Below are 17,428 nucleotides of genomic sequence, written 5' to 3'. Positions count from 1 at the left end.
GTTCTTACAATAGAAAACAACTTGTTTTATAAGATCCATGTGCACCCCCTGGTGGTACTTTTTAATACAGTATTCACCAATAGTGTTACTTTCTCTTTCAAGTGTTAAGGGAAACCCATCTGCAATTACAGCCCTCAGCTCACTAGAGATAGCTCTTCCAAGCAGCTGCCCATAGAAACCAAGTCCTTAATCGGCATGGATAGATGAGCACTGTACGGATAAATTTTTCTACAGTGGAAGTCATTCCATTAGAAAAGTGAAACATGTAAAATTAAACCAGAGGATTAGAATTGTTCACATTCCTTCATAAACAGTTGACAAGGTATAACGCAGGTAACCACTGGTTATGTTCTATTATTAATATAGGATTGGCAATCAGAATGCATCTTCCTGACAGACATGAGTTAAGGGGCCAGAGTGATAGTATAGCAGCCTTGCATGTGGATGACCCAGAATCAATTCCTGGCATCCTATATGGTCCCCAAGTCCTCCAGGAGTGATTTCTGAGCACAGAGCCAGGAGTAAGAACTAAGCACAGTTGGTGTGGCCCCAAAGCAAATAAAAAAAGACATGAATTAAATTTCCAGATGTAGTACTCAACAAAGTAATTACCACAGCACTTTGGGAGTTTTGTTTATTTGCTTTATTGAAATAATACAGTTTATAACAGTGTTAATGCTTATACCTTCAGCATAAAATATTACTTCCCCATTCCACCACCAAAATGTCAAAAACCCTGCATTACTGTCCTTATGTCACCTCTAGTCTGCCACTTCCTCCCCATCATGATTCCACTCATAATTACTCAATAGCCTCAGTTCTGTTTTTAGAGTCCAAGGACTTGTTATCATTGCACACTATTCATTTGATTTGTTTTTTTATAGACCACATGTGAGTGAAAAAAATTGGTATTTGTCCTTCTTCCTCTGACTTATTTTACTTAACATAATATTCCCCAGCTCCATCCAAATTGGGATAAAAAAAATTTACCTTTTCAAATACTATATATTATTCTACTGAATACACATAGAACACTTTCTTTATCAACTGGACATTTGGGTTGTTTCCAGATCTCAGTTGTTGTAAATAGTGCTGCTATGAACATAGGTTCACAACTATTTCAAATTGATGTTTTTGTGTTCTTTGAATAAATGCCTAGGAGAGAATAGCAGGATCATAAGGCAAATCTAGCACAGCAGTAGGGCGTTTGCCTTGCACGCAGCCAACATGGTTGACCCGAGTTTGATTCCTCTGCCCCTCTCGAAGAACCCGGCAAGCTACCGAGAGTATCTCGCCTGCAGGGCAGAGCCTGGCAAGCTCCCCGTGACGTATTCGATATGCCAGACACAGTAACAACAAAGTCTCCAATGGAGACATTACTGGGTCCACTCGAGCAAATCGATGAACAACGGGAGGGCCTTTACCTTTACCTTTAAGGCAAATCTATAAATTTCCATACTGTTTACCATAGAAGCTGAACCAGAAAACTCTCACTCTTTTTTTCACAGCATCACCACCAACACTTGTTGTTTCTGAACTTTTTTCCATCTTCCTGTTGATCATCTATATCTCATTTTTGAGGACTTACTCATTTAGTTTCTCTTCCCATTCTCTGATGGAGTTGTTTGGTTTGTTGTTGTTGTTACTAAGTTTTGTGAGTGTTTAATATCCTTGGAGATTTGCCCTTTGTCCGATGTATAATAACTGAATATTTTCTCCAACTTAGTAGGAGATCTTTTAATGTTAGCTATTATATCTTTAATTTTAAATTGATATAGTCTCATTTGTTTAATTTTTTGCTTTCTTTCCCAATGGAACCAAATTGTCACTTTGATATTTTTTCTCTGAAAATGTAACTATTAATAAATTTACAAATGTTGTGAATATATCTAGCACAGTAATTAACAAAAGACAGATATACAGATAAACTAAATTTTTATTATTTTTTATTAATTACTATTTGAGACATTAAGTGTTGCTCTTCAAAGAAAAAAGATAAAATCTATACTATACTAAAAAGTTAAGTAAGCTTGGAAATATTATAAATCCACACAGAAATAGAAATTTCATCACTGTTCATCAGTTTAAATAACTTAAATATCTGGACCTAAACAAATATGAGTTTGAAATAAGTTATCATTACCATGACACAAATTGAATGTATTTGAATACTGTGTGAATATTCTACAGTGTCTATTAAAGCATCAAGATGTAGGGTTTTTATAATTTCTTCAATAAAATATTCAGAATATTTTAACAATTATCAATAAATCGGATTATCTGATAGTTAGGACATTAAATGTTATATGCTCTATTACTGAACAGTATCAAAATACCTATGCATCATGGATTCATAGGTAATAAATTTCAGATTTGTGACCTTTCCAAACTTTGAGAAGCATAAACTTCTATTTTTAAAAACAAAGTCACAAAGGTAACTGGTCAAATCATATTTTTAAGTGAAAAATAATTAAGATAGAATTTGTTTAGCCTCAGTGGAAGGCTCTACTAATATGACTTGAACAAATCTAATAAGTTGAATAAAATGCCTGCGTTAATAAATATACTCATAAAACTTTTTATCCTCATTACTTTCAAGTGCTAAACTTGGCTTTTTAAGTACATGAAAAAAATAGTAGGATTCTTGTTGACAAAGTTTTAAGAATCATTGCTATGTGAGATTCCGAATGGTGTGAGGTCTCAGTCACTGAAGTGAATATTTATAATATACTATTCCAGCTTACTGCCAGATCAGGACCCATGCACAGATTTTCACAAATTAATTCCTCCAAGCATGAAGTATATTCTGGCCATTCTTTTCAGATATACAGCCAAGGAGTAAATTTAGTGTCTACGGAATGTTTTGGAGAGCTGTTGAATGACTATTGTATGCTATATTACTTGAGACCATTATTGCATTGTTTACTATTCTTCAAATTCATTACAGAATGAAATAACAATAAAAATGCAGATAGTCATGTTTCTTAAAGAAAAATATCCATTACCCTGAATGTGACACTTTAGAGATTGCCAGGTTGGCAAAACCATTCATAAGTCACAACAACCTGCAATCCATCTTAACACCTGTTAAAGGGCATATTAGTCAGAGTGAGCTTTTGCAGTTAAATGGAACTTGGGAAAGAGGAGAAGCAGTGGTTTGTTTTCTATTTTCTTTTTAGAAGCTAATGGTTTGAATGATACTCCAATATGGATATTTCTCAACTAGCATAAGATTTGTTTTTAGATGGAAAATTTGATGTTGAGAGTCATAAGTACTTTGTTACACTTAATATGCAACTACTTGTCTGAACAATTTTTAATTATACAACACTTTTGTTTGTTTTTGTTTTAGAGAGCTCAAGGTATTCTATCATGCACAACTTCTTAGGTAAGTAGAATTACTAAAGGAATCATGTTTTTAATTTTTTGTTCTGTATTAAGAAGTATAATTTTATAACTATAATTTCTAGAACCTTAACTGTATGAAATAAAGCTGTTTTTTCATCTGAAGCAAATTAATAAATTATTTATGTGTTTTTTATTGTAACTTTAAATAATACTGACTAAACTGCAGAAATTTAAGGTATTTTTATCATTTTGCAGGAAAATATTCACATACTATCTCAAAACAGGAGTTTAATCAAAGTTGTTTTTAAAAAATATCAATGGTTTACCTTCTTTGTTTTATAACTCAGTAATCTAAAGGAAATTTAGATTGGAGTGATTTTTTTTCATTAGTTTAGTCTGCATTGAAATTGCATTTTAGTAAACAATGGCATAGCAATAAGAATACAAATGAAATTATCTATAACTCCTCATACATTACAAAGCACTCAAGTAGTCTTAAAAATGGATATATTATTTCTTCAGGAAATATTTATTTATTATGCATTTATAATAAATACATCTAAGTATATTTTATGATAAATAATATATATATGATTATTTCTGGGCTGGAGTGAGAGCAGTGATAGGGTGTTTGCCTTACTGCTATCCCGCCAGGTTCAATTCCTCCGTCCCTCTTGGAGTGCCTGGCAAGCTACCCAGAGTATCTCTCCCACACAGCAAAACCTGGCAAGCTCCCTGTGATGTATTCAATATGCCAAACACAGTAACAAATCTCACAATGGAGACGTTACTGGGCCCGTTCGAGCAAATTGATGAACAGCGGGAGGACAGTGCTAGAGTGCTATATGTTTATTTCTACAGGAATAAATAATTTTCTGTTTACTATTTATATTAAGAGAAGAGTTTCAGTGAATAGAGCAGGTTATTAATCAGACAATTATTATATTTCTTTCCCTAAACTTATAGTCTTGGTTACTTTTTCTACTTTCAGCTTTCAAGACATTTTTGAAACCCATTCATAATTTTCTTTCTCTGCACAAAGGCTGCTTACTACCTTTGCTATCCCTTCATAAATAGATCCCTGTTTGTCAAGTACAAACATGAGACATTTCTAAGACAGAATCAATAGAATGTAATAAACTTGCTTGGTATTGGGTACAAAGATGCTATGGCATTTAGATAATAAAAACCTGAAGACTTCGGCTGACATCAGAAATTGAGGTATGAAATTGATTCTTTAAAAAGAGAATCACCTGTGGTATGGTTCCCTAACAGAAAAGTTTGTGGCCTGCTTGCTAGCTTGTATTCTAGAACATTTCAAGGTTTTTGTTGCTTCCTACAAACATTCAAAAAACAGAGACTAAGAAAGCAGAACTTTCCTGACCATCAATTCTGAGTTTCTATTTTATGTTTTTGTCTTTATTTGACAAAATAGTTTAGACTTTTTCTATGTGAAGCCCTGTCTGAAAGTAGATATTTTCTTCCAGACCTTGACTGTACACTTGACATTGAAAAGTAGGTAACTTTTCACCGGAAAAACATTGTCCTTTGAAATGTGCTTATGCCTAAAATGTTAGAGGAAATGATATCTCTTGTCCCTGACTCTAATGACCCCAGAGGAAAAATAGGCCTCCCTAAGTGTGCAGATATCTTTTTTTTCTTTGAAGGCAGGATTTTTCTGAGACGTCCAGAGCTCAATAATCCTAACACATGTCACCTTGTTATTAATTCAGTTGAACCCCTATGGGCCTCAAAAGACAGGGTTATCATTACCTAGAAAGAATTTGGGTAGTATAATCCAGGCATAGAATTATGTTTGGAAATATGCCATCTTTTTATGGGGGATAGCCATAAAATTATCCCCCACCTTATGTGAAGTGGCACGTCTATCTCCTTGACACCTCAGGCCTCTATCACATTCCTGAGCTTAGGATAGAAACTTTCAGTCTCTCAGTTACACAAGAATTTACTACCATGTCTATAATACTTACATAGACAATTAAATTTAGACCTTTTCTCCTTTCAGTCTCTCTATTATGACTCAGTAGCTCAACCTGTCTGAAAAGAATCCAGTGGAGTGGAGAGTTCTTTCCTGTATCCTAAATCACTATGAAATAAGACACTGTATCAACACTGGGTATCCTAAAACAACTGGGCAAATTTTTTGCCCCCAAAGTGTTAAGTTTTAAGCATGCAAAAATGTAAATGCTGTACAACAGGACAGGTAAATGAGAAGGGAGTAGAAGTCCACAAGGAATTAATAAATGGGACTCACTAACAAAATCACTCTAGGGAAATAGGCTTTGAAATTGTGAAACTGACTTCATAATGATGAGATTCTTCTATTTTTCAAAAAACAAAAAGGTTTCCATTTCATGCAAAAAGAGTTGGGTAGTATGGATAGGAATAGATGCAGTGGACTCTGTGCTTCGGGAGTAACCAACAATTCAATATGTGTAAAGTGATAGAGCACACAAGTGGTCTACAAGAGATAAAAATGAATAATCGATGACAGACAATCAATAACATGTCTGGTAGCTATGTGATTGTCTATTCTTCACCCACAAACCCATGCACATTATGAATCTATGTAGTACAAGTGAGAGGTACTCAACTCTAAACTGAGGGGTAGGCTAATTATCAAGTCAACCCCACTTCTTTTGCCACAGTGAGTTGATTAAATGAGGGACAATAATCAACACCTTCAGAAATCAATGCCGTATAATTCCTTACCCAAAGAGACTTGTTTAAAGAAAGCTCTATCACCATGAAGCTAAAGGCCTTTTTTGTATGGTTGAAAGAATTGGCTAGAATTAGCCTTCCTCTGAAGGACATCTCCTGTTAAAAATAAATAAAAATGAATAAATAAATAATGTTAGAAGTAGGAAAAGGGGAAATGAGGCCTATTTTGTGTTTTAGTCAAATGATCCTGTCAATTGACTTATCTTTGTAGACAGTGTGATATTACACTCTATAAGAGTCATTATATAGTTTCAGTTAAAAATATAACATTACCAATTCTATTTTCTAGAAATGCTATAGAAACTGAAGGTGTACAAGACAATTTAAAAGCACACAATTGGGGCTGGAGCCATAGCACTGTGGGTAGGGCATTAACTTTGCATGCCGCAAACCTGGGTTTGATCCCCAGCATCCCATATGGTCCCCCAGAACCACCAGAAGTAATTCCTGAGTGCAGAGCTAGGAGAAACCCCTGTGCATTGCTGGGTGTGACCCAAAAAGCCAATAATAATAATAATAATAATAATAAATATATACATATATAAGCACACAATTGAGGTAAAGAGACTTAAAAACTTACTTGAGTGTGGCTATGAGACTATCACCATAGTCATGGATCTAATACTCAGATATCAGAAATAATAAGACAATAGGACTTATAGGACATAGAATCACAGTCTGGTGAGAGCTGGGTGGAGGATTATTGTGGAGTTACCATTAGATTTCAGTGTGTGGGATACATAAGATAGGAAATGCTGGAAGTCAAATAATTTTTCAACAAGATTTGGCCCCATGTCAATTTTAATGCAACTATAGAAAAAGACAAAGATATTGAGCAAGTATCAGATATGTTTAGAATAATTTTTATAGCAGGATAAATTTGAAAACGTTAAAACCTCTCAAGGGAATAAACAGGAAAAATTAATATTAAAGAATAAAAATTTAAAATAATATATAATATGTGATCTGACATAAGGATCTAGTAAAAGAAAGTACAGGAAATGTTTAGGGAAGCAATAGGAGAAGCTAGAGGATAGTGTATTGCTAACCTAGAAAGAAATGAATGAGCTGAACGGAAGGAGAGAATTGCTGAAACTACTAGAGGAAATAAGAGAAGATATTATTCATTCGTTTATGAGAGCTCCCAAGAGTGACATAGGAGCTTTAATGACTAGTCACTGTTTTTGTTCCCTGTTCCCATGTTTTTCAATAATTTTGAGAATAAAAATATTGAGTAATAAAGATGCTCAGACACGGGGTTGAAGAGATAATACAGTGGGTAGGACGTTTGCCTTGCACACGGCCAACCCGGGTACAATTCCCAGCATCCCATATGGTCCCCTAAGAACCGTCAGGAATGGAGTAACCCCTGTGCATCACCAGGTGTGACCCAAAGAGCAAAAAAAAGAAAGAAAGAAAGAAAGAAAGGAAGGAAGGAAGGAAGGAAGAAAGAAAGAAAGAAAGAAAGAAAGAAAGAAAGAAAGAAAGAAAGAAAGAAAGAAAGAAAGGAAAAGAAAGAAAGAAAGAAAAAGATGCTCAGACTCAGAAAAATAGAAGAGTTGATTGGAAAGTAGAAGAGAAACGGACAAAGGAACTCCCCATGTGGGGAGGAACTTAGTATAGGATTAAGTTACAAATGTTTCATTTGGAGTAGGATTTTATAAGAAAACAAGGTCTTTGTGTTACTTGTCAAGTGATAAGACTTTTATAAAGAATCTGAGAATTTTATAGAGATATATGGCTATTTTCGCGCATTTTAGGTCATCCATCTGCCCATTTACCTAGGTATCGCCATTTGTCTCTTAGGTTTCTGTGAGCCGAAGGTCTGGGACAGAGTAAATGATCTTGAGAAATTGTTAACTTCCCATTTTCATGTTGGGAGAGATAGTAGAGAGGGTCACCCTCATGTCTTGCATGAAGCTGACCAGAGTTGGATCCCCGGTATCCCATATGGTTCCCTGAACACTGCAAGGAGCAGCCCCTGAGCATTGCTGGGTGTGCCCTCAAAAGAAAACAAATTTCCCGTTCTCAGAAAAAGCCCAGGAATTTTCAGGAATATTTAGAATGTGCAAAGGAGACAACTAAAATGGAGCTGCTTGCAGCAGCTGGCCAGGAGAAACTGAGGCTTCATTAGAATTAAAAGTCAAAGCCATGATACTCAGGTCTGGGATTTCCCTTTTGCTCTCAGCTCTCTTGTGGTGGTTAGGGGGATGGAGGGGGGTGTCACTTCTACTCTGTCAGCCTCTGCCAGGAGGGAGACAAGGGTTACTTCTGTTCTGTCAGTCTCTGTCAGTATTTGGAGAAGGCTTGGGGTACCCTCAAGTTCAAAAGCATGTCAGATTGACTTGATTTTATTCTACTGTTTATGTCACTTTTAGGAGGTGAATTATCAGGGCCATCTGTTAGTTTTAATTTGGGTTTGTCCTCTTGTCCTCAATGTACTAGTAAATAAATAATTGCTTTAATTGATAGAATAGATCACTTTATCTTAATTACACCAATTTCCCAATTATTCAGGATCAGTATCATATCAACACATATGACAAGTAACCCTATAAAGAAACATTTAAAAATACCGACAAGAAAGAAAATAACAAATATTAATTAAAATATCCCAGAAAATAAATAGCAGAAAGAGTTTGAATGGAGAACAGAATAGAACAGTGAACTTTGGATGAGAAATTGCATCCAAAATAAAGCAAAAATAAACCACAAAGATACACAGGGGTTAAGGCTTGAAGCTGACTGACCCTAGTTTGATCCCTGGCATGACCTATGGTACCCTGAGCAACACTAGGATGATGCCTGTACACAGAGCAGGGAGTAAGCCCTGAGTACTGCTATATGTGTCCCCAAAAGAATCAGCAAGAAGATGCTGGGGCATTGTTGACCTCCCATTTGAAGTGAGGAGCTCTGCTATACACCTATTCCAGATCTTTGCATACACCTCTGTTTTATAATGTGATTGTTGTTCAGTACTTTTCTCTTCAGTGAAATGTAAGTATGATTGCAATCAGCAACAGTGTGTGTCCTCTGTTTTTTCAGCAATGAGAGTAGTGCTTGGAATATACCACTTGCTTGAAAAACATATTAATATCAGAATTCTCCCAGAGAAGAACATTTCCAACTCAACTGGAAGCATTACATCCTAAATGCAGAGGAACTTGTGCATAGTTCCTCTCACTTTATTTTCTCACAATGGCTTTCACTTGCTTTTCCATGAGACTTGAGGAGTCAATCACATAAATAAAATTAAATGCTTCAAAGTTGGAAAAAACTTTTGGTCCAGTTTTTATTGTAATAAAATTTTTAAAAACAAGATTTATCTTAATAAATTTGGAAAACTGATTGGTTTAATGAAAAGACAATCAGGCAGTGTACCATAAAGCAAAAGAAAGATCTTGCAAGGAGTTAGTTGTACAATTTGAATGATATCTATGTTCAGAGCAAAGTAGGTTGAAATTATTAGCAAAAAATAAGAAAGATTAATTTTAGTAAAGCCATCCTCCCTTAGGGACAAGTAGGTGGGTTTTATCACACAGATGATTCACTAGTGCTGACCAAGAAACTCCCAATTGGTTACTTTAAATTTCTACTTTGGTGAGTAGCTAAAACTGAACTTGGCATGAACTTCTCCATATGTCCTCATCTTATACCAATGATATCTAGTTATTGTCCTCTATTTTTGTTGTATGTAGATCCTACACATGTAACTGCTTTCTTGCAGTTGTTGTTCAAAAAAGTGAAAAATAGCCATGTTATAATGGTTATTGACCAGAGAATTAACACCAGGACAAAATACAAATAATTATAGAAATGTCTTAGAATCCTTTCTGTTCCTAATAAAATCTGAACATTTTTTGTTGAATCTTAATGGTTACTGTCATTTAATCTTTATGAAATAATAGAACTTTAAGAACTTTAACAGGAAAGATATCTCAATGGGTTGAGAGCTCACTTTACACGCAGGAGATCTGGGTTTGATCCCTGGCACTGACTACAGCTAGGAGAAATTCCCAAGCAAAGAACCAATCCTTGACTACCTTCAGGTGTGATTCTCTCTCTCTCTCTCTCTCTCTCTCTCTCTCTCTCACACACACACACACACACACACACATATACATACACATATACATACACACAGTAAATACATAAAAACAAATATTATTTTAAGCATAAATTAAATTTTTCTTTATTATAAATAATCACACATTTGTAATAACTATTCTTACCCTGTCTCTTTTCACCAAATATAATAAAGTCATCTAAATGAAGGATGTAATTATGGTCTAGCGAACAAGAATAAAATAACTTCCTCTTGTGCTTAGTTCCTTTGATCATTCTGTAACTACATAATTTGGCTTTTGGTTTTGCTATGAGTTGTGTGAGTTCTTTTGTGATATTAGGTACTTATAGTATGTGTTATTTATGAATATTTTCTCTCAGGGTTAAAAAGTAGGTCAGTTCAGAGGAGGCAGGTTGAGTTTTCTTCCCCACCTCAAGCAAAACCCTGGCAGCCGAAAACCTGCAGAACCCAGCCACAGCCATGCTCAAGGTCACTCTCCACACGCTCCGACGAACCTCACATCCGAAGGAACCAGCAGAAAAACCCAGGTATGCAGGACCTGTGGCTGAGATCTCCAAGCCTGCTCAGATCAGGACTGGGCCTCCTCCACCCAGATCCCCAGTTTTCCAGTAGCTTGGCAGTCACACTCACAAACTGCCCCGGCACCTTGTAATCCCATCAACGGCCAAGACCCAGAGACTATAAAACAAAATTCCCAGAAGAGAGAGATGCAGTATTTCCTGGAGCCCATGGCCGCGTAATCTTTTATACTCCAGCCCACTGATGTACCTAAAGCAGCGCACATGTGTTTGGTTTTAACATACTTGCTTGTATTCTCTTATATACTGGTTTAAATGGCCCTAGAATGAAATACAACAACCTTCACACACTTCCCTCTTGTGGTGGGAAGATGCTCCCTGGTTGAGTGGATGCTTGAATATTATCTATAATGAACTATTGTGAACTGTAGCGCTGTAGCACTGTTCTCCCATTGTTCATGGATTTGCTTGAGCGGGCACCAGTAACATCTCCATTATGAGACTTGTTATTACTGTTTTTGGTATATTGAATATACTATAGGGAGCTTGCCAGGCTCTGTCGTGCGGGCTGTATACTCTCAGTAGCTTGCCGGGTCTCCGACAGGGGCAGAGAAATTGAGCCCGGGTCGGCAGTGTGGAAGGCAAATGCCCTACCCACTGTGCTATCATTGTGAACTACCTTATGAAAATAAAATGTATAAAAATAGCAAAAAAAATTAGGTCAGCTTTTTATTTTTTAATGATTTCCTTTGTTGGAAAGTTTTTCAATTTGATGCAATCCCATTTGTCTATCTTTCCTTTATTCCCTTTTTTGTTGTGAAATAAAAAAATCATTGCCAAGATCAATGTCAAGGATCTTATCTTTGTTCGTTTTCTGAGTCTTAGTCTTATATCCAACTGTTTCTGAGTCTTTTAACTAAGCTCAAGTATAATTCTTGCATTCATGTTTTAAGCTTTTAGAGTGAATTTTTATACTTAGTGTTCAGTACTCTAATTTCATCCGCCTGCATATGGATATCCATTTACTGAATAGAGTATCCTTTCCAATACAGAGGTGTTATTTTGCCTCACCTAAATGGAGGATTAAACCAACCAAAATTTAAGTTGGATCTTAATGAGAACCTGGAAACAGAAATCCTATTCATATCAAATGCTGTCCAAGTGGAAGGGACCTTGCCAAGTTATCCTGAGCATCCCCACTGCTTAAAAATGTGATGGAATTTTAGCTGGATTCACTTGGCGGGGAGGCAGTACTCAGTGGTGCTCAGAGCTTCCTGCTGACTCTGTGGCTAGGAGTCACTCTGAAGGAGCTCAGGGAAGCATATGTAGTGCCATGGATTAAGCCGACGACAGCTTTACTAACTGCACTGTTTCTCTAGCTCTGGGTTCATCTTTCCAGGATAAAATCAATTCCGTTTACCTCAACCAATGACCAGACCCTGTTACAGGAGAATCAACTGACAAGGACTTCAAACTCCTTTTTTAAAAACAATTAAGCCTCACTCTTCTAAAAGCTAACAAGGCTTTTTATCTGAGCACGTAAGCTTACAGAAGGACAGCAGAAAGAGGAGCTAACATTTTATTTTAGAGCAAATATCAAAATGCAAAAGAAAGGAAGAAAAACTTATGCTGTGACTATTATTTTCTTGTTTTTGATTTCTGAAACACTCTGCCCTCCCTGGGTTAGAGAAAGTCTTTTTGCTTCCTTAAGTCCTAATTTCTTTTTACTTTATTGTCCAATCTTCTAATTTATCTTTTCAAACTTGAACAACTTTGAAATCTATTGCCTGGATCCCACTAATACTAAGTTAGCATGAGATTTCACTTCCTTACATAGGCAGTTCTACTCCCTTTGCCAGCAGGAAGTATCAAAGATGGACTTTCATCCACACATAGAGTGACAATTTAAGGCGGTAAAATTTCTAGCAGGTAATGTTACAGGGAAAGCCTAGTAATGTTTGGGTGGCAAATGATAAATAATAAAATTATAAAATAAGGAAGAAATCCCCTAGTACCAAAGTTTTTATGATCCGGTTTCAGTCATACAATGTTCCAACACCCAGTGTAACTTTCCACCATCAATGTCCCCAGAATCCCTCCCACCACCCCTAACCTACCCCACTCCACTCCCTGCCTCTATGGCAGGCACTTTCCTTCTTACTCTCTCTCTTCTTTTGGACATTATGGTTTGCAATACAGATACTGAAAGGCCATCATATTTGGTCCTTTGTCTTCTTTCAGCAGGCATCTCCCATTCCGAGCAATTTCTCCAACTGTCATTGACTTAGTGGTCCCTTCTCTATCCCAACTGCCTTCTCCCCCAGCTCATGAGACAGGTTTTCAATGGTGACGCACTTGTCTCTACTGTCCTTGAGTGTTAGTCTAAATCATAAATTTTAATACATTGGAAGCAATTCTAAAAAAGATATTACTAGAAATTTTGGGGCTATTCAGTGGAAAAGTTACAGTAATATATGAATATTCATATTAGCTCTTAATAACAAAAAATGGAAATGATGTAGCTGTCTAATAATATGTTATGTAAATGATCTTGCCTCTTTCCTATGGAACATTTTTCAGTCTATAAAGATGACTTTGTAGAGAACTATGCAAGTATAGAATATTTTTTAAACGTTTAGTAAAAGTTCTTTTATGTTTACATGTATATTTATTTATGTTTAAGTTCACTGAAAGATAGAAAATATTTATAGGAGAATAAACTATTGTAAGCACATTTTATTTATTCATATTTCATAAAAATTATATAATAATCATGAATAATTTTTTAATTTTTGCAGTAATTAGATGGTTTGTTCAGAGCCATCACCACTCCCTTAGAGGTTTATATACCACAATTTCACTTATCTCTTTAGAAATTAATTTCTTGAAACTTGCAATAGGTCATTTAATTTCAGTTTGATGAGACTTCTATGTAGAAAGCACTTTTTGTTCCTACTAAAAAAAATCAAATGGCCTCTCCAATATACTATAAAGATAGATTGCAGTCAATTATTTTGTGTTTTATCAGCCCTGTTATAAACATACTTGCTTATGATATGTTATCCTTTTCCTATAGAGTTAGATTGAAAAAACGTGGCTTTAGCATTATTTTAGTGGTCATAGAATGTGCAGTTATGATTGCCTGAGTTTTTAATTTTGCTCTTTCTTTGAGGAGAACCTCTCAATCAGGGTTCAGGGTCTACTCCCAGCAATACTCTGATGTTTATTTTGTCAGGTCAGTCTCCAACTGAAAGACACAGGGCATGGGTCTAAGATTGGCTCAGTGTCACAAGGGCTGTGCAGGATAGTGCTGCCTTTTTTTAAATGCTGTCTTTTTATAAGGTATGCAGTGGCCAAACTTAGTACCAGTGGTCAAACCCATACCTAGCACAGGTCAGGCATGGGCTCTAAATGACGTTAGTAAATCTCACAGTTTTTTTTATTTGGCATTCTTACCATTATCAACAATTTCTGTAACATAAATAAGCAAATATTGTTGATTCCTAATAATGTATACAAAGCAACATACATTATTTCAGACTGATTTGGGGGAGACATCTGGTAAAGGGGACAACTACTCATCATTCTATGCTCAGAGGTTGCTCCTGGAAGTACCTGGGGGGCCATGCAGTGTGGCAACAAGCAAAGCAAGGACCTTCACCCCTGTTCTATCTTTCTGCCCTAAACATTTTATGTTAATTGAGAAATTCTACTCCAGATAGTAAGAATTGGGAGAACTATTATCCTCCATCTCAAGCAATAACAAATACTCAGATAATCAAAACCACAACTTTTATGAGACCCAAAGAATAGCTTAGGTCCCAGTACAAGTAATAAACTCATGGTATACAGAATAATAAACAAGGTCCAGCACTAACTTGCTTGAGGCAGATGCCAGACACCAAAGACTAATCAAATAAGAAGGCAGCCAAAATGCTGAAGGAATATATATAGGCTGATTGTGAGTTAGATTCAAAAAAACTCTATGAGTCATGGGTACCAAGGGAATTGGCAGACACCTTTCCTCTTCTCCACAGACCTCACCACATACAAATAAGAAAGATGGGGGAAAAGTGAAAGCTCTAAGAAAACTCGTTATTGTACAGGTCTAGGGAGAGAGAAGCACAATTACAGAAGGAAACTGCTAATACCACAACCTTCTCTACTAGCTCCCCTGTAGAATAAGCACTTCAAATTCTTGAAGGAAGGAAATATAATTCTGGTTTCTTATATAAATTAGTAAATGGAACTGAAAAGAAAATCACTCCTTTAAGTGGTCAGTAATGCACACAGGGCCCAGACTGAATCTTTCTATTGCAGTGGGAATGACAAAATAGCTACAAGAACTTTCCTAAGACCAATATGTTTATCTTTGCTAATGCCTCCATAAAAAGTGCTTCTTATCCCAACTGATAAACCCCCCCTAAAAGTTTAACAATAGCATAAGTTCTATTGGGAGAGATGAAATCATGGAATTTGCTAATAAGTAGATAAACATGGAGAGAGTACCATGTTAAGTGAAATGAGTCAGAAAGAGAGGAACAGACATAGAAGGACTGCACTCATTTGCGGAATATAAAATAACAAAACATGAGACTGACATCCAAAGACAGTAGACACCAGGGCCAGGAAGATTGCTCCAGAGTTGAAAGCCTGCTTCATGAGCAGGGTGAGTTGGCAGCTGAAATTAGAGAAGGGATCACTAAGAAAATGATGGTTGGAGGGATTGGTCAGGATGGGAGATGTGTGCTGAAAGTAGATAAAGGAACAACATGATGACCTCTCAGTATCTGTATTGCAAACCAGAATGCTCCAAAGTATAGAGAGAGTATGGGGGAAATTGTCTGTCATGGAGGCAGGGGGAGGGTGAGAAAGGGGGGTATACTGGAGAGATTGGTGGTGGGGAATGTGCACTGGTGGAGGGATGGGTGCTTGATCATTGTGTGATTGTAACTCAAACATGAAAACTTGTAACTGTATCTTACAGTGATTCAATAAAAAAATAGCAAAAGTTATATCTAATGGTAGACTATGTAAAAAAGAAAGTCCTCTGGCAAGGTCAATGCTGAGCAAAACATAAGGCAAGAGGAGTATGAGTCCTGTGAGAAACAGAGAAGACCCATCGCAAGGTTTTAGTAATCTAAAAACAAAATGCCAATCAGAATACAAGATTTGTCCATTTGTGAGTATAAAAAAGTATTCATCTATATAATTATGGTCCTAAATAAGATATCTGGCTTTCAACAACAAAATCTTATAAAGAAGCAAGTTCAGTAGAGACAGCAAACACTAGAACCAGACTCAGATATGACTCAGATAATGGAGCTATCAAGCAAGAAATTTAAAGTATCAGGGGCTGGAGAGAGAGTACAGGAGGCAGGGTGATTAACTTGCATGTGCTTAGCCAGAGTTCAATCTTAGAACGACAGCTGGTTCCCAGGAAGCAGCTAAGAATGATCCCTGAGCACAGAGCCAGGAATAAGTCTGGGTGTGGTGAAAAAAAATTGAAAAAAAAAAACTATAAACAGGTTGGATAGAAAGTACAAGAGTTAAGGTACTATTTTCCTTAAGACAGACCACAGCCCCCAAGCACCACCAGGAGTGATCCCTGATCACAGAGGAGCTGGGAGCAAATCTTAGGGTCACTGAGTGTCGTACAAAAGAAATAAAAATAAAATACTTACAAATTAAAGTTTAAATGTTCTTATAGACAAGAGAAACAACTTGCATGCCCATATAGGAATTTACATAGAATAATGAAAACTGAAAGCAAGAATCATATCTTCAAGAAATGAAAAATACAGCAGATAAAGAACGATTTCCATCGGCTTAGCAAGTTACTGGAAATAGTTTAAATTTAAAGACACATAATTTAAAGATAAAAAGAAATAAAAATCCTCTAAACTGAAATTAGACGTATAGAGAGTTTAAAATACCAACAGATGGGCCAAAGTGATAGTCGATGTGTAGGGCCTTGCCTTGCACTCAACTAATTTAGGTTCTATTCTTCCTTATGGTCCCCGAGTCTTCCAGGAGTGTTCCTGAATGCAGAGCCAGAGTAAGCTCTGAGCACCACCAGGTATGATGCCACAAACCCCCAAAAGATAACAAAAACAGAAAAAAAATGCAACAGAAATAAACCCGATATGCCCAACACAGTAACAACAAGTCTCACGATGGAGACGTTACTGGGCCCGCTGGAGCAAATCGATGAGCAACGGGAGGACAGAGCTACAATGACAGTGAAATACAAAAAGAAAAATAACACAGCTTATAAGAATAAATAATGCGATTACTATAGAACATCAAATTATGTAACATTGAAATACAAGAATGAAAAAGAAATTTAAAAAGAGTAGAAAGCTGGGGGCAAAAGCACAGCAGGTAGGGTGTTTACCTTGCTTGTGACCTACCTGGTTCAATTTCCTGCATTCCATATGGTCACTGAGCACCGCCAGGAGTGAATAAAGTGAGTGCAAAGCCAGGAGTAACCCCTGAGCATTGCCAGGTGTGACCCAAAAAGCAAAAAAAAAAAAAAATTGAAGTTTAATTTTTTTATAATTAATGATATAAACTAAATTACAAATCAGACTATTAGAGAGCTCCATTATATATATATATATATATATACATATATATATATACATTTGTAAGCATAAATATATACATATAATACGGTTATAAAATAAATGTATAAAGTTAATCTCAAAATTTGGCATATATTATTTAAGCT

Source organism: Sorex fumeus, unplaced genomic scaffold (assembly GCF_029834395.1).
Source record: "Sorex fumeus unplaced genomic scaffold, SorFum_2.1 ptg000115l, whole genome shotgun sequence".
NCBI classification, from domain to species: domain Eukaryota; kingdom Metazoa; phylum Chordata; class Mammalia; order Eulipotyphla; family Soricidae; genus Sorex; species Sorex fumeus.
The sequence above is the reverse complement of the archived record's forward strand: the minus strand, read 5'-3'. Positions refer to the sequence as shown.